At 48.3% G+C, this 16,631-nt stretch overlaps 1 protein-coding gene and 1 pseudogene across 4 annotated transcripts in view; both read left to right on the top strand.

Moving 5' to 3' along the window:
• The first annotated feature begins 7,272 nt into the window (after nt 1–7,272).
• BID (BH3 interacting domain death agonist) overlaps nt 7,273–16,631 on the top strand; it is a 39,110-nt gene continuing 29,751 nt past the window's right edge. The window contains exon 1 of one of the 4 annotated variants that reach the window (XM_039869257.1): nt 7,273–7,412. The gene's annotated coding sequence lies outside the window, so the exon portion shown is untranslated. The other 3 variants (XM_039869255.1, XM_039869253.1, XM_039869254.1) reach the window with 3 other exon arrangements.
• LOC120607485 (uncharacterized) lies at nt 11,081–11,199 on the top strand (annotated as a pseudogene).

Raw genomic sequence — 16,631 nt, 5'->3', positions numbered from 1 at the left:
AGGTGAGAAAATTGTCATCTTTCCTAAGCTATTTGCCCGGGTGGAGGACAGCCCCCCTCCACCAGAACGTCCACTTGCTTTAAGCACCAAGCTCTTCACCCACCTCCAGCTTCACCTAATGGAATCAGAAGTACACGTTCCCCAGGCCTCAATGAGCAGAAGCTATCACAAGGCATGAAATAGAGTGCAGCCCACCAGAGCCCTGGGTGATGGGAGGGCTGTTGCCCTCACTAGGGTGGGAGCATCCAGGCAACCTGGCCCGCCTTGCATACACAGCCTGAGGAGCCTGTATTTTCTGCTCCTATCAGGTTCAAGAGCTGGAGACAGGTAAAGAACTTAGTTTTTAAAGCAAGTGAAGCAACAGAACAATGCCTGCCTCCCAGGCCTCCTCAACCAAAACCTCATATGTCTGCCTCCCTGGAAAAGAATTTTCCAAGGACCCAGGGGATGAACTAAGAGACACCACCACTCTCTGAGACTAAGCCATGATAGCAGGACCTGGGAAAAACTTTCCGACCCTGATGTGGGGATTGTGCCCCTGGACTTGGCAACTGAGGAACACTTAGACACTAAACAGACTGATATGGCTGGGTCTTCACGTGTCTAAGAACTGCCCATGGCTTTGAGAGCTAAGCAGTGAGTTCAGCCAGGGAAGGGGGCCAGTGACCATTGTGTAGCTGGTCTTCACCACCCAGTAGTCAGTGTCTGCCGCACCCCTTTCGGCAGTTCTATGGGTGTGCTTGGTCCCACGGGATTAGGATAGGCCCACAGTTTAAAACAGTTCTCATTCTTTTCCTCCAAGCTAACGGGGTGATCTCCCCAGTCCGTTTTTCTTTATGCTCCTCTGAAATGATCTTGAGTCCTATCCCCTTCTCTCCCCCACTCCACCCATTAGAAAATTCTTTATTGGAGGCCACTTGGCCATGTGAAATGAGCACTGAACAGACCAGGAATCTGATCTGGCATCTGGCCTTACCTTGGCCATCTGGCTAGCTGACTCTTGAAATGGGAAAATTACATCCACTCAGCCTCAAGAAGTAGTTGTGAAGCAGAAAAGAGATTAGAGATACTGTGTGCTCTGAATGTGTCGGTCTGTGCCTATCCTGTGACTGCTGAGTCACGCATTAACATGCTGGCCACCAGAGCTACACACAGATGTTTCCCCCTCAGGACTGAGCATAGACTCTTGCCCACGAGCAGATGTACCAGTGTCTTACTCCAGTGCTTGTGACGGGAACCAGCAGCAGCTGTTCAAGTCTGGGCTTCCAGGAAATTAGTGATGACACCTGAAGTTCAGTGCATTTGTAGGAAAGAAACACATGGGGTTGGATTGGATATGGGGAAATACAACATGGAATGAAGACCCAGAAACTTCACGTGAGGTGAAGCAAGCATCTCTTGGCCTTCACAGCTGGAACCCAGACATTTGTTCTTTCCCTGCCACAGGTCTGGAATGTTCATGAGGCTACAGTAATGAGAGTCACGGTCCCTCCCCTCAAGGAACACTGAGTCCCACGTGTGGCACTCATAGAGCCACGTGGCGTTCTCCAGCTGTGTGCCCACACACACCGATGCGGCCTTTCTCAGCATGTCTCCCTCTAACAAATCACCGTGTAAAACATTCAAGCCAGTCGTGGCTAGGCCCCTTTCTCGCCCACGCCAGGACCCCCACACCTGTTCCCTGGCGTGTTGTGGCTTAGCCAACTCCAAAAAACTGGCTTCCTGAAGAGCAGAGATGAGACGAAGGCAGGCAGAGACGAGATGAAGGAGAGCACAGAGACCCAACAACCTGGCCGGCAAATGCTGAGGCACCCAGTTCTTCAGGAGAGTCCACCCACCTCCCCCAGGACATTCCCACCTGCCTCTTTCCCTGGAGCCCATTCTCACCAGAGCCAGCCCTTTGGGCTTTGGGAGCTAGTCCTGGGAGTCACTCTGTTTTGATTCCTTGGGTGAGGCCTCATTGGCAACTCGGTTATTGGCTCCAATAGAAAGGTCAAGGGGCAAAGGCTGATTAAGGTAGCATTGGAAATCCCAGACTGGTGGTTTCCTAACAAAGATGCTAAGTCATAGCTGGGTCAGAGTTCTCCTCTCACAGCTCTCAGCAGGCCCACACCTGCCAGCATGTGCCAGGCAGGCTGGGAGAACTCCAGACAGGCACCAGCTTTGCCCACTCACCTCTGCAGGGTGACTCACCAGGGTAAACGTAAGCTTTGCCCCACAGGCCCTGATCCTGGGTGTAGCCATCTTTTCCCTCTTCTCCAGCAGGATTTGTTCTCTTTTCCTCTCTCTAGACTCTCACGCCATCCAAACCCATCTGTCCTTCAAAGTCCAGAGCCTAGATTCTATCTTGGAGCACCTTGGAGGTGAGGGAGCTGGTTTACCACCCGCTCAGGCCAGAAAACTTTTTTTTCCCAGGAACCTTGTATGTGGCTCCTAGCCCGTTACACACATTTCCAGGGACGGGAATCTTCCCTCCACATCAGCCATCTTCCCCTCCCTTCAAGCCCTCCTTGGGCTTCCCAGACTGGCCCCTATGACTGCGGCACCTTAATCTCACTGTTTGTTCCTTCATGTCAGCCCCGTGCCCACCAGAAGTGGTAAGCAGCTGGTCCGACCCTTCTTTTGGATCCCAGGGCAGATCATCACAGTGGGGCACAGAAGAGCTCTGGGTGCTTACCCACTTGAGTCTTGCAGGGTCTTGAGGTTTGGGAAATAACCACCATGCTTTTCTGCCCTCTGTTAGTCTGGCTATTAGTTTAGAGAGCCTCAGAGAGCCCACCTCCCTCCGCCCCAACTCCTGTTTACATAGTGAACAACTATGGAGAACTTACTGTATGGGAGATACTCTGTGCAATGCCAGGGCCCCTCATTTCTCCCCCACAAGATGTTACACTTTCATCTCTTTTTTTACCACTCAGGTCTTGAACAAGAATTTGTCAGTTTCTACCCCTGAAGTGAAGGGGATGGGGTGGCAAGGATGGAAGAAGCCTCTGCAAATTAGGAATCATCTGGGTGCATTATAGCTTTCCTGAGCTTTGAGAAGAGGGAAGGAAGTGGCATTTGTGGTTTTGGAAACTCTGAAGACCCTGGGGGTGGGGATGCTTATAGGAAGTGGGCACCAGAAGGTAAAGCATGAGCTCATCTGCCATCCAGAGCCCCAACCCCACCTGGATTTGTCTCCAAGGGAAGTCAGGGCCTCCCCTCCTGCCGTTTGAGAGCACACGATACCCATCGAAGCAGGAGCGAGAAACAACCAATTTGGCCAATACAAAGACAACAACGTGCCGGGCACCAGGAACCAACATGAGCAAAGCGGCCCTGGCCCCAGCCAGCCCTTCCACAGCCCTGCTGGCAAAGTTGGGCGCACTGGCCCTGCTACCCTTCCCCCTTCGTTCCTTAAGTTTTCCAGGAGCACCTGACGTCTACGGAGAGCCCAGAGGCAATGCCAGGCAGCAACTCTGCTGGGAAAGGAGAGACACCTGGAGAAAAGTGCATTATCAAGTCCAGGTGTATGGTGCAGAAGCAACCCAGAGACAAATGGGGAGGGCCAGTGGCGGCAGCTCAGGAGGTGACAAGCAGAGGAAGGAGATGGAGAGCGAGTGGGCAGTTTCTTTCCTCTTCTTTCTCTTTCATGCCCCTTGAGAAACTCCATCTGTTGATCCCCTGCTCCCTGAACCACATTCCTATACCCTGACCTCTGACTCCCAGCCAACCACCCTCACAGCGCACTGCATGGGAACCTCTGAAGCGTCTGCCAAGTAATGATCACAATAGCCACCACTTATTGAGAACTCACCGTGTGCCAGACACTGTGCCTATGACCTTTATATAGTTCATTTATTCATATACAACTTTGAAGCATGTAGTATTTCCTTTAATTGACAGGCAGTAGGAACTCAAGAAAGTTGTTCTAGTGCCTCAGGACCGAGTGAGCCAATAGCCAGCCAGCTTTCCTGGGGGCAGCTGCCAGCCTCCTCCTTGGTTGCAAACCCAGGGATGCCAATGACCTCACACCAGGTTTTCTTGTGCTCCTGAGAACTAGCCTTGTTCATTCTGACTTTATGCCTAATGTGCTATTCCCCTTCTTTCCATTTAATAGGTAATAATTAGAGTACAAACTCTATGCCAACACTGTATTCAGAGGCATTATTATCCCTATTTTATTGATGAGAAAACTAAGCCTCAGACCAATCAGATATCGTGCTCAGGGCCGCACAGCTAGTAAGAAAAAGAGCTGAGAAAAACTGCAAAGGCTACGCTCTTAACCACTATGCTAGAGGGCTCCAAAAACAGTTACATTCAGAGGGACTGGGGGTTAAAAACAATGAATTTTAGAAACAACCTTTTAGAAACGAAGTTCCTTAAAGAAGTTTTTGAAAATGCCAGCCTCTTTCTGCTACAATAAAGAGAATTTAGGAAGTAGGGTGCGGTTTCACAGGATGAACAGGACAGGCAGCAGTGAGAAAATCTGAAACTGTCAGATTCTGACTGCTCAGCCAGCAACATCCTCTCAGTCAAAACCTCACTGGGTTTTGTGACCTGTTTTCATTACTAAGCATCATTCTCTCTCGTTTATTTATGTAGTTATTTTTTCATTTTTTATTAAGGAATAGTTTTGACATATCATAAAATTCACCTTTCATTGTAGAGTTCTGTGAGTTTTGACAAAAGTATACAGTCATGTAAAAACCACCACAATCAGGATCTAGATAAATTCCCTCGCCCCCCCCCGCCCCAGAATTCCCCTGTGTTCTTCTATAGTTGCTCCCCCTCCAAGCCTGTGGCAGCCAATGATCTGTTTTCTAACCCCATAGTCTTGCCTTTGCAAGGAGCATCATTCTCTCTTAATTTGCCAACAGTGCTGACAGATCTTAAAAACCAAAGAATATAGAAGCAGCAAATTAGAATTGGGGGAACTGGAGTGGAGAGAAGCTACCCTGACTGCAAGAAGTTCTTGAGAGACTTGCAAAAAGTTAGTTAGGAGATGCAAAGAATTTGGGGCTGATTGGTATAAACCCCGCCCCGTGTAACAGGGTCAGTAGTTCTACAGTGTTTAGGATAAAATCTCAACTCCTCACCCAGGCTCCTCAAGCTTCCTGGCCATCACCCTGCACTCTTCGTCCCTCACCCATGATTCACCAGCTACATCAAGCTCCTTCCGACTCGGGATGCTTGCAATAGATGTCCCCTGCATCCAGAATGCTCTTCCCCTCTTGTCATGTCTGGTCCCCTTTTGACTTTCAGGCATTGGCTTAGATATCAACTTATCAGATGACCCAATCTCAATAGCCACCCAGTCATTCGCCCTCACTATGCCATTTAATCTTCTGCACAGCACCTGACACCACCTGAAGTTTTTCTTGTTCACATACTTATTTCATTTGTAGAGCACCCGTGAGTACCAGGCACTGTTTTAGGTACCAAGGCAAGAGCATGAATAAAACAACTCACTGTACTTGTGGAGATTACTTTCCAGGGGCAGGAATCAGTCCAGCACAAACAAATAATTATAGAATGTTTCAGGTTGCGATATGTGCTGTGGAGAAATAGGAGCAGGCCCAGAAAAGTACCCAGGACATTGGGCTGAAGAAGAAGAATACAACTGTGGTAAGAGCTGAGCTTAGAGAGGGTGCATATCATGTAGAACTTTGCTGGCTAGTGAAAGACCTTGGGAAACTACAAAGGAGTTTAAAAAGTGGAGTGACATTATCTGACCTTTTATAAAAGAAAGAATATAGGTAGCCAAGGTAGAAGTGAGGGGACCTGTTAGGAGGCTACTGCAACAATGGAGGGAGGTAGTCCTGCAAGGGGTGAGCCAATTGGGGATGCGGAGCAGCGAGGGTGCAGGTACACTGCCTACCTGGGAGTGCAGCCACTTGGGAAAGCTGGCAGTTCCTAATAAAGTTAAACATTCCCCAACCCTATGACCTAGCAGTTCCACTCCTAGGTATTGCACCCAAGATAAGTGAAAAAAAATTGCAGGAGAATGTGCAAGACAGCATTATTGTATCTGCCTTTTTGGGGGGTTGTGTGGATTGGTGAGAAGATGTGCACTTAACAGAGACCCGGAGCACAGTAGCGCTGCCCATAGCCACAGCTTTCCTTCACAGCACAGGGCCATGTTTGTAATGACCCTGAGGCATGAAAAAAATGAAATGCTATTCAGAGTCCTGTTTAAGAGGGCAGAGAAGTATGTCATCCATTCAAAGTTGAGCAATCAGAAGTGGTGAGAGTAAGAGGGGAGTTGAGTTGTGTCGAGATTGGAAGAATTACTAGTTTATCTGCACTGGTGAGAAGTTAAACTCATCCTGACAGAATGTGCAATAAGGGCCAGGGAACAGCTTCTTGGCAAGCATGATTTGGCCTGGCTGGACCACATACAGTACTAGAAAGATATTTATGATGCTAGAAATGTACCTATGGGACTAAAGAATGGATGCCTGAAATATTTATAGCTTACCATAGGCCTCTACTGCCCAAATGAGGAGTATTTGTCCAGGTGGAGCCCACAGCTCTCCTGCCCCTCCAACTCCTTTCACTCTTCCTTTGCAAAACAGAATGTTGAGCTGGGATCACTGACAGGTCATTTGTTCTCTGATCTCAGATATCCTGAGTGTTGTCCCCCTTATAGCAACTGTCATGGGAGGAAATATATTTATTGGAATGAACCTGTTCTTGGTCAAAATTTCTAGATTGTCCCCTTCGATACCTTTTTCAGAGCCAGTTTAAGCTGCACATAACATCCAGAAATTTTATTTAAAGTTAGGTGTGGGATAAAGGTGGGCTCTCTTGAAGTGGAAATTGGTATGCTCCATCCTTTCTTCGTAGGATTGTGAAATTAATCCCTTTCTCTTTCTTCCATTCCTCTCTCTCTCTCTTTTGCTTTGGCTGCCAGGTATTTCAGAGACATTTATTTTAAAATATTTAAATCTATTTAAAACATTTGCTATTTATACTGTAATTACTTGGATATGTAACTGATAGAATCAACTTGAAATATAGATAACATTGCCTAAATTTAACTATTCCGTTATATGATTTTTATTATAATAGTTTTATCATTGTAAAACAAGTGCCACAGTCAGACATTTAAGAAAAAAGAAAATACAAAAAAGTAGAAAGTAGAAAATCACTGTGATTTTTATTATTTTAACGTTAACCATGTGATGATTTTTGGTTATAGTTCCTTCCAGTCTTTTTCTTTCCTTTTTTTTTTTTTTTTTTTTTTTTTTTTTGTAGTTCAATTTCTATTTCTATGTTCATGTGTAGCAACTTCCTTGGTCCTATTTGCTTCCTCATCCTTTCCCGAACCTCGCTCTCCTGTTTCTGTTTCTCTTTCGTTGGCGCCACACGTGTTTCTCCTTTGGCGGGTGTCACGCGGTAGTCGTGCGGATATCTGGGCACAAGCGCTGGTGAGGGGCTTCATCGGGTCATTACTTCTTGTTCCGTGAGGACTGGGAATTGCCATCCTGAGGTTTCTCCAAATCCTCGGGAGGTTCTGAAAGCAGTTCCACGCGAGAAACATTGGGAACTATTCCTGCGTCGCTGGATTAAGTGGTCAACCTTCCCAGACGGCTCCCCTGATAAGGACCACGATCTGAGGGTGTGCTGTCGGTAGGGCCCAGGTTGCGTCCACAGTCCCTTCCGCGGCTCCAGGCGCCCCAGCTTCGCCTCCCGTGCGGACGAGGGGGGCGGGGGGATGGGGGCGGGGCCGGGCAGTCTAGGGGCGGGGCCGGGGCCGGTGCGCGGGCTGGACGCGGCAGGCGGGTCTGCCCCCGCGCTGATAGAGGAAGTCGGCGGACCGTGCTGAGTTCCCTGCGCCTGGGGCCTTTGCTCCTTTCTCGGTCTCCCGTTCCCGCTCCGCTGCCCCTGTCGGCCTCCTGTGGCTCGTGGTGGGTGAGTAGCTGCCTGGCGCCGGCATTCGGCTCCTGCGCCCTCCTAGGAGTGTGCGACGAGCTCCAAGTTCGGGAGCCCTGCCTGCGGAGCGCGGTGCCCGCCGCCGGCCCAGCCCTTCAGGTGGGGTTCCAGATCGCCCGCGGCCCAGACGCCTCCGGAGGGCTTACCGCTTGGAGCCTCCGGGCACGCACGGGGCCGGGGCGGGATTGCTGGGGACCCGCGTGGCCCCATGGTTCACTCCCTTTGCCCAGAGGCCCTGGCCTAGGGGATAGGGTGGGAAGAGGCTTTGTCGTCTCCGCTTCACGTGAGCCTCGGGTTTGGCGGGAGGCAGTGGGGCCTCAGCCGACCGTGATGTGGGGGCGCGTAGTGGGGCGGACTCGGACATCCCAGCCCACGGGTCGGTTAGACGGGAGGCCTCTGGGTCCCACCGCAGAGATGAGAAAACTCGCGGGAATGGACAGGTTCAGCGCCGGATCCTGAACCTGAATGGATTCTGGTCTAGAGCGCTTTCCCCAACACCTGTTTATAGTAGTACTGCCTTAGTGTGGACAGAGTGCTCTTTTAGAACTGTTGAAAATGATGTGCAAGTACTGGCTGGTGGTAGAAAACAGTTTGTTGAATGACTCAGTGACCCCAGGAGACCCTGGGAGAGCCCTGAAATCATTGCAACCAAGTGGCTGGGCTGGCAGAGGTTTATTTATTCATTCGCCCACCAGTAAAACCGTGCAGCCGGTGCTGGGGCAGTGGTGGAACAGAGAGAGGGACCAACTTGAGAGGTACAGGCCTTTGTAAAGCCTTTGTAAAGTTGGCTATGGGTTTGGGCCTAGGCCTTCTGGGATTAGATAGGCCTTCATCTGGTGGGCCTGGGAGAGGCTGAAGAGACCCGGTATCGAGCGCCCCTACCTTTTCAGGTAACTGCCTAATTCTACCACCAGGCTTGCCTGCCCTTCCTGCCAAGTTTCAAGCCTCACTCAATGGCATCTCATCTGGCCTCTCTAGAGGGGAACTGGGGAAGCTGCAGAAGGATGCTCTTTTTCCTCATTACATCTCCATCCATCTGGGGCACATGGTAGGCCCTGACCTGGGGAGAGCTCTTTGGCCCGACTCTGTGCCATCGTGAGGCTTGGGAGTCCACTGGGAGTTATGGGTGACTGTACCTGGAAGAGTCAGATCTCAGAGCTAGGAGGAAAGAGGGAGGGGAGTAGTCTGCTTTTAAAAGTTTAGGTTGTGAAAAATAAATAAATAAATAAATAAATAAATAAAATAGATAGATAGATATATAGATAAATAAATAAATAAAAGTTTAGGTTGAGCAAAAGAAAAGTTTAGGTTGGCAGACCCCTAGTGAGGTGTCATTGGGAGGAAGACACCTGCTGCCCAGAGTGTGAGCTCTTTTGTCCCTCTCATGGGGGGAAGAAGAGGTACAGGGCAGCCCTCATAGGAGACCTGTGAGCACTTCATGACTGGGGCTTAAAGGCAGTGTCTGAGGGACTCTCTTGAGCATCCTGGGTGCCTGTGCTGTTCACGAGGGACAGGGTGCCGTTTGTGGGAATGGAGACAAACTGGTGACTGATTCGTTGGGAGGCAGGCCTTGGTGGTTTGGTACAAAGAGTTGTGGGAACATGGAGTGGGTTGCTGTTCGTTTTGTCTGAGGAAATTCGGCTATCTGAGGTGGGCTGTGAAAGATGAATAGGAACTTGCCAACTGGATAAGAAGGGAAAGTGCACTCAGGGCAGCACAGGGAATGCTGGGGGACTGTTGCCTAGGTGGGTGTCTCTAGGTGGGAAGGGGCATTGCATACCCTGCTCCCAAGGCATTGCCCAGGGATGCTCACAGCCTTAGCCAACCTGAGAAACTAATTGGAGGAGCTGGAGGTTCCATGCATTTGCAAATGAGAATGGAGCCCCAGCAGTGCCCAGGCTTCTGGACTCAGGAGGGATGAGGGCATACGGAGGAGAATGGACATCTGGTGATGGAGCCTTCCAGGGCAGGACTCTTGGCCTTGCAGAAGGGTATTGAATGATATTCTCTTTTCGTCTAGTGTAATGTAGAGGGATTGGGAACTGGGACAGGAGGCTGTAACTCTTGTCAGTTTTCAAGGCCAAGCAACCATCCTGATCAAAGACTGTGTGCATCCTAGTGGTGGAACCCAGGAAATGGGCTCTGGACTGTCAGCACATGAGAACCCTCCCTCTAGAGTTGTAGCTACTGGAAGTGCTTTCTATGGTTGCATCTCTGGTGACCATTTGCCAGGCTGGGGCTGTCAAGGGCAGCACAGTCCTGGAATGCCCCCTGAGGCCAACTGCCGACCCCATTGGGCCTCCCATGCGCAGAATGTAATTAGCAGCACCTTGGCTGCCACATCTGGCTGGTCACCCCCCAGAGGCCACACATATTCTTGCCCAGAGCCACTGACAGGTATGAACAGGACAGCTAGTCGAGGATGGTGATCCTGAAACATACAGAGCTCACTTGAGTTAGATGCACTCACAGAGAACTTTATGAGCATTAATTAGCTTGTTTGGACATCCTGGTAATCAGATACTAGGTTATCCCTATTCTTCAGATAAGGAAACTGAGGCATAGAGAGATTAAGTAACTTGCCCAGGGATACAGCTGAGGGAGTCAGACACCAGATTCCTAGCTCTAACCATTACACTACTTTAGAGTCTCACCTTACTGATCCAGTCCCCAAATCCTGCCCATCTTGAGGAGCAGAGGGAAGGACCATGGTCTTTCTGTGATTCCCCTCTCTTGCAGGCAGCCCCGGTGATGAGGCAGGAGTGATGTGCATGGGAGAGGGCAGTGCTTCACAGGGCAGTAACCCTCTCAGTGGGATGTCTTCCCAAGAGCCATCCCATAAGCCCCCCAGACCTCTACCCCTGGCTTATTCCTTCCCCCTCCTCCCTTCTTCTCTTCCTGCCTGCATTGGTCCAAATGGGGGTTTCATATGAAAGGCAAACATGGTCATCTGCATAAAGCACTAAACAACCACTTCTGGAGATTCTGCTGCCTTGCAAATCAATTCTAGGTTGGCTTTTTGGGTATTTGTGCCCAGGGTCCTAGAAGCTATCAAGTTAGAAAATCAGGAAGTGGGTTGTTTAAATTACCCTCTCCTCTTAATAATCCATTAGATTTAGGGATGGTGAAGGTGGTGCTGGAGGTGGAGTTTTAAAGGGGAAAAGACTACAGCCATGCCACCCTGAATAAGCCTGACCCTGTCTGATCTTGGAAGCTAAGCAGGGTCAGGCCTGGTTAGTACTTGGATGGGAGACCACCTAGGAAGACCAGGTGCTGTAGGCGTAAAAAATAAGGAATTGTAAGCTGACAAAGTCCTTGCAATCTGTGAGGTAAACCAAGGGTTGCCTCGCCTAAAAAAATAATAAGAAGAAGAAGAAAAAAAAAAGGGAATAGAGTACCCTTGGAGTCATAGACTAGTTTACAAGGGGACAGGTAACCTCAGGCTCATAGAGTAGCTGCATTGAAACTGCCCTGGTAGGCAGTCTGCCCTGGCAGAAGAATGTTGGTACTAAGGAGAGGGCTGCTCAGAAGTCTGGTGGCAAAGTTACTATGGAGCTTTTTGCAAGGCTTCGTGCCTGGGCTTCTGCCTAATCTGGATAGGGCCCCCAGCTGGCAGTTAATAAACTCAGGCCTTGGTAATGGTTGTGCTGACCAGTAGACAGGTCAGCATTCACCTTATATGCTCATGTGTTTCTTCAGAGGAAGGGAAGTGAGTGCTGTGTCTTGGGTCCGGTGCAGGCCAATCTTTGGCGTTCAGAATGCAGTGTATGTGTGTAGGGGGTCTGACTTGCTTGATCTTCCCACCCTGTGCTTGTCCTATGTGGACCCTTGGCCCTGAGTTTTATCTGAGGCCAGTGATATGTTGCTGTTAATGGGCATCTCTGCATCCATATTTGGTTTAATTTGCATAACCATATACCATTTTAATTTTCATGCTGATTCTGTGAAGTTCTGCAGATGCGAAACATCTGTGCTGGGAGTGTTTGTCACATATATGCTCATGTCTGCATCGGAAGGCCACAGGCCTGGGTCCAGCACTGACCATGTCTCAGGAGCTCCTGTTTGGAGCTCTCTCTACATACCCCCACCCCCACCCCGACACACATCACAAGCAAGGACACACACACACACACACACACACACACACACACAAAGTGAAGAGAGAGACCTTTGAGTGGCCATTACATGTTGAGCACTTTCCTTGTTACCTTGTTTGATCCCATGAGGCAGGGGGTATCCCTTTTTACAGATGGAAAAAGTGAGGTCACTTGGCAAGTGCAGAGTCAGCTATGAGGCCCTCCACCTGTCCACCTTTAGAGGATTCCTATCTGGGCTAGGAATATGTGTGCCTTTTAACATGCTGCTTTGCCCTAGAGACTTAAGGAGTTGAGCTTTTGCGGGGGTCGGGGAGGCGCTATTTTTGTTTCTCAGAGCCAGCTGAAGTCAGAGCTGGGGGAACTGGAGTCTAGTTATATGGGCTGGGACATCAGGAGAACGGGTTGGAGTAGGGACTCAGTTTCAGGGAGGGGTGCAGGGGAAGGGAGTAGCAGGTGGGAATAGAAAGGGAGCTGAGGCATGATGAAGGGACTTGGAAGGCAGCAGTCTTGTGTCCCTCCTGGGAGTGAGTGTAGGAGAGGGACATGGAGCTAAGTAACTCTGGTCCTATGAAAATAAAACCAGGCCTGAGGCCTCAGCATATATGTACCTCAGTTTTGGAGAAGGCCAACTGGGCAAGTGAGTCACACCCACCAGCCGTCCCTCTCAGTGTTGGCGAATGCATTAGTAATAAAGGAGTGGCTATCTGGGAAGTCAGATCTGTATCTCAAGGGACTGAGAGAGGCCCCCATACCAACAGGGCATCTCCTTGGAAACAGGAAGGCTGCTGGGGGCAGTTCAGATGGGGAACCTGAGTTTTGGGTGCTGGCTTCTGGTGGAGGTCACTGCTTTGGGACTGGCCCTCTTCTGGTCCCAGCTGCCTCTGTGTGTGGTGGGATGGTAGGGGGTGAGAAGGGATAAAGAGACTATAGCCAGGTTCAGCACCACCTGGGAACCTGGAGTCAAGGCAGGTTCTGCTATGGTTGAGGAGGTAAACTGCCCTTGACTGGAAGTTCCCAGTAGGCCTTTCCTCGCCCTGCCCTGGAAGATGGCTGTGGGGCTGTGAGGCTGGTGGATTGGCACCGGCTAGTAGGCCCCTGGGACTTGGTGACAACACAGCCTCAAGGAGGATGCATTTTTCTAGCCCACAACGCCCCCACTAACCTGGCGAATGTCTCCATTCCTTTGTTACATCCTGAGTTCTAGACAGCAAGGCAAGACTGGCTCAACTGGAACTGCCTGGTCCCTGGGCATCCGCCACTTCTCAAAAAGCCTTATTTTCTTCCTGGGGTATCTCTCAGGAATCTTGGTGACATCTGACCTCCCAAACTTTACCTGGCTGAGCAGGGAGCTGAGTCAAGGACATTCGTTGGTCAAAGCTTCTCATTAGGGCGTCGCTGACCAGTGCGTAAAATGATTTCACCGACTGTCCTTTCACACTCCAGTGGCCTGCACTGCGCTCCCAAGTGCAGGTTATTACCCTGTTTGTAGATGAGGAAAAGAACTGGGAGGTAGGAGGGCTGTTGCTACCCATGGGAGGCCCTTCTTCCATACTTGCTAGTTGTCCTTGCCCTCCTGCTTCATTCAGCCGCCCACCTGTCAACTCTGGCCCAGTAGAGCGGTGTGGGAGCAGCACTGTGTCCCAGGGCAGCCATGGCTCTGATCTGGCCTTGGTAACATTCCTTTTCTCCCTGACTAAGCTCTAAGAGGAGGATAGTTACGCAGTGTTGAGGAGAGAGGCAGCGAGGCAGTCAAAGGACAGCCTAGATATTTTGGAAGAGCCCCGGGACACCTGTCTCCTACCTTGCTAGCTCATTTTTGCCCACCTAGTGTGCACGGATCTTGCAGAAGTCCAGGGCCTGGACAGGTGAGGGGAAGCAGAGATGCTAGGTCATGGAGGTCTTTAGCCCCCAGGATGCTGGACTTCCAAGGGCCTGGAGGAGCAGCAGAGCTGTGCAAGGGGCTGGTCTGAGTTATCTGGTAAAGAGGCTTCTGCTCCTTTATGCCAGCCTCCCTCAGGCTGCCTTTTTTTTTTTTCTTCAATTGAGATATTTCCCATACCATAAAATTCACTCATTTAAAGTTGTTTTTAATATAGTCACAGAGTTGCGCAATCATCACCACAATCTAATTTTGGAACATTTCAACACCCCCAAAAGAAACTCCATACACGTTATCAGTCGCTCCCAGGCCACCTCTCCCTGCAGCCCTAGGCAACCATAATCTACTTATGTCTCTGGATTTGCCTATTCTGAGAAGTTTGTATAAATGGAATCTTATATGGCCTTTTGTGTCTGGCTTCTTTCACTTAGCATAGTGTTTTCAGGGTTTATCCATTGTGTAGCATGTATCAGTACTTCACTCCTTTTTGTGGCTGAGTAATATTTTATCGTAGGGAAATACTACATTTTGTTTTTTGAATATTTGAGTTAATTCTACTTTTTAACTACTTTGCATGATGCTGCCATGAACATTCATGTACAGATTTTTCTGTGGACATGTTTTCTCTTAGATATATACCTAGGAATGAAATTGCTGGGTCATATGATAACTCTTTGTTTTGAGGAGCTGCCAAACTGTTCTCCAGAGCAGCGGTATCATTTTACATTCCTACCAGCAGTATGTGAGGGCTCCAGTTTCTCCCACATCCTTGCAACCACTTGCTATTACCTGTTTTATTGTAGCCATCCTAGTGAGTGTGAGGTAGCATCTCATTGTCTTGATTAGCATGCTGTAATGGCAGATAATGTTGAGCATGTTTTTACGTGCTTATTGGCCATTTGTATATCTTCTTTGGATCCTATTAAAATTTTTTGCCCAATTTTTAATTGGGTTATTTGTCTTTTTATTGTTGAATTATAAGGATATAAGTCTCGTCAGATAAATGATTTGCAAATATTTTTTTTCCATTCTGTGGGTTGTCTTTATTTTCTTTTTTTAAATAATTTTTTTATTTTTTCAATTACGGTTGGCATACAATACTATATTAGTGTCAGGTGTACAACATAGTGATTAGACATTTATATAACTTACGAAGTGACCCCAATAAATCTAGTACCCATCTGACACCATACATTTATTACAATATTACTGACTATATTCCTTATGCCAGGGGTCCCCAACCCCTGGGCCACAGACCAGTGCAGGTCTTTAGGAACTGGGCCGCACAGCAGGAGGTGAATAGCGGTGAGTGAGTGAAGCTTCATTTGTATTTGCAGCCGCTCCCCAGCACCAACATCACCACATCAATTCCACCTCAGATCATCAGGCATTAGATTCTCACAGGAGCACTGGTCCTTGGTGCCAAAAAGTTAAGGACTGCTGCCTTTTGCTATACTCTTTTCACTTTCTTGATGGTATCTTTGAAGCAAAAAAGTTTTTAATTGTCAAGAAGTCCAATTTATCTATTTTTTTCTTGTATTCCCTGTTCTTTTGGTGTCATGTCTAAGAAATCTTTGCCCAACCCAAGGTCAAGAGTTTGGTGTTCTAAGAGTTTTATAGTTTCAATCCTTACATTTAGGTCTATGATATATTTTAAGTTAATGTTTGTGTATGATTTGAGGTGGGTCCCAAATTCGTACTTTTGCTTGTGGATATGCAATTGTGTCTGCACCATTTTTCGAAAAGACTTGTCTTTACTCTGGCATTGGCCACTTTGTCAAAGATCAGTTAACTATTAATATTAGGGTTTATTTATGGACTATCATTTCTATCCCATTGATCTATATTTTTTTCCTTTGTCAGTGTCACACTACCTTTCAAAATAAGTTTTGAAATCAGGAAGTGTGAGTTCACCAACTTCATTGTTTTTCAAGACTGGCTATTCTGTGTCCAGTATTTCCATGTGGATTTTAGGAACCATTTGTCACTTTCTGCAGAAAAGCCACCTGAGAATTCGAGAGGAATTCCATTGAATCTATAGATCAATTTGGGAAGTGTTACTATCTTAATGTTAAGTCTTCCCATTCATGAACCTGGGATGGTTTTTTGTTTATTTAGATCTTTGCTTTCTTTCAACAGTGTTTGTAGTTTTGAGTTTACAAGTCATATGTTTTTGTTAAATGTATTTTCTTGATGTTATTCTAAAGGTAATTATTTTCTTGATTTCATTTTTGGATTTATTGCTGCTGTATAGAAGTTCAGTTGATCTTACAAACACTTGTATCCTGCAGCATTGCTGAACTCATTTATTAGTTCCAGTAGTTTTTTAGTGGGTTCCTGGGGGGATTTCTATGTATATAAGATTGTCTCAGATTAGTCTGTTTTAAAGCCTCCCAGTTGATTCTAGTCTGCAGCCAAGGTTGAAAACCGCCTGGTAAGAGCAGTGGTTCCCATGCCTTTGAGATGGACAGGAGAGCAACATAGTAGTCAGAGCGTTTGAATTTCTGAAGAATTTTCCCCGGTGTCTGTGGGGAAGATGGAGGGGCTAGGAGCTCGCACTCAGCCTAGGTACAAAGGAGGCAAAGGCATCAGCGTCCTCAACTCCAGCTTCCTCCTTTCCTGGTAAATCCAGTTGTGGTGAGTGAGTGGAAGTGTAGTCTGCTACAAAAGTGTCTTCTGGGTGAGAGTGGCAACTCTCCCTCCCAGGAATCCTCAGGAAGAGCCCATGTGAAAGCTGC

This window comes from Pteropus medius, unplaced genomic scaffold, assembly GCF_902729225.1.
Source record: "Pteropus medius unplaced genomic scaffold, Ma_sr-lr_union100, whole genome shotgun sequence".
NCBI lineage: Eukaryota > Metazoa > Chordata > Mammalia > Chiroptera > Pteropodidae > Pteropus > Pteropus medius.
Note: the sequence above shows the minus strand (reverse complement) of the source record. Positions and strands in the feature narration are given on the sequence as shown.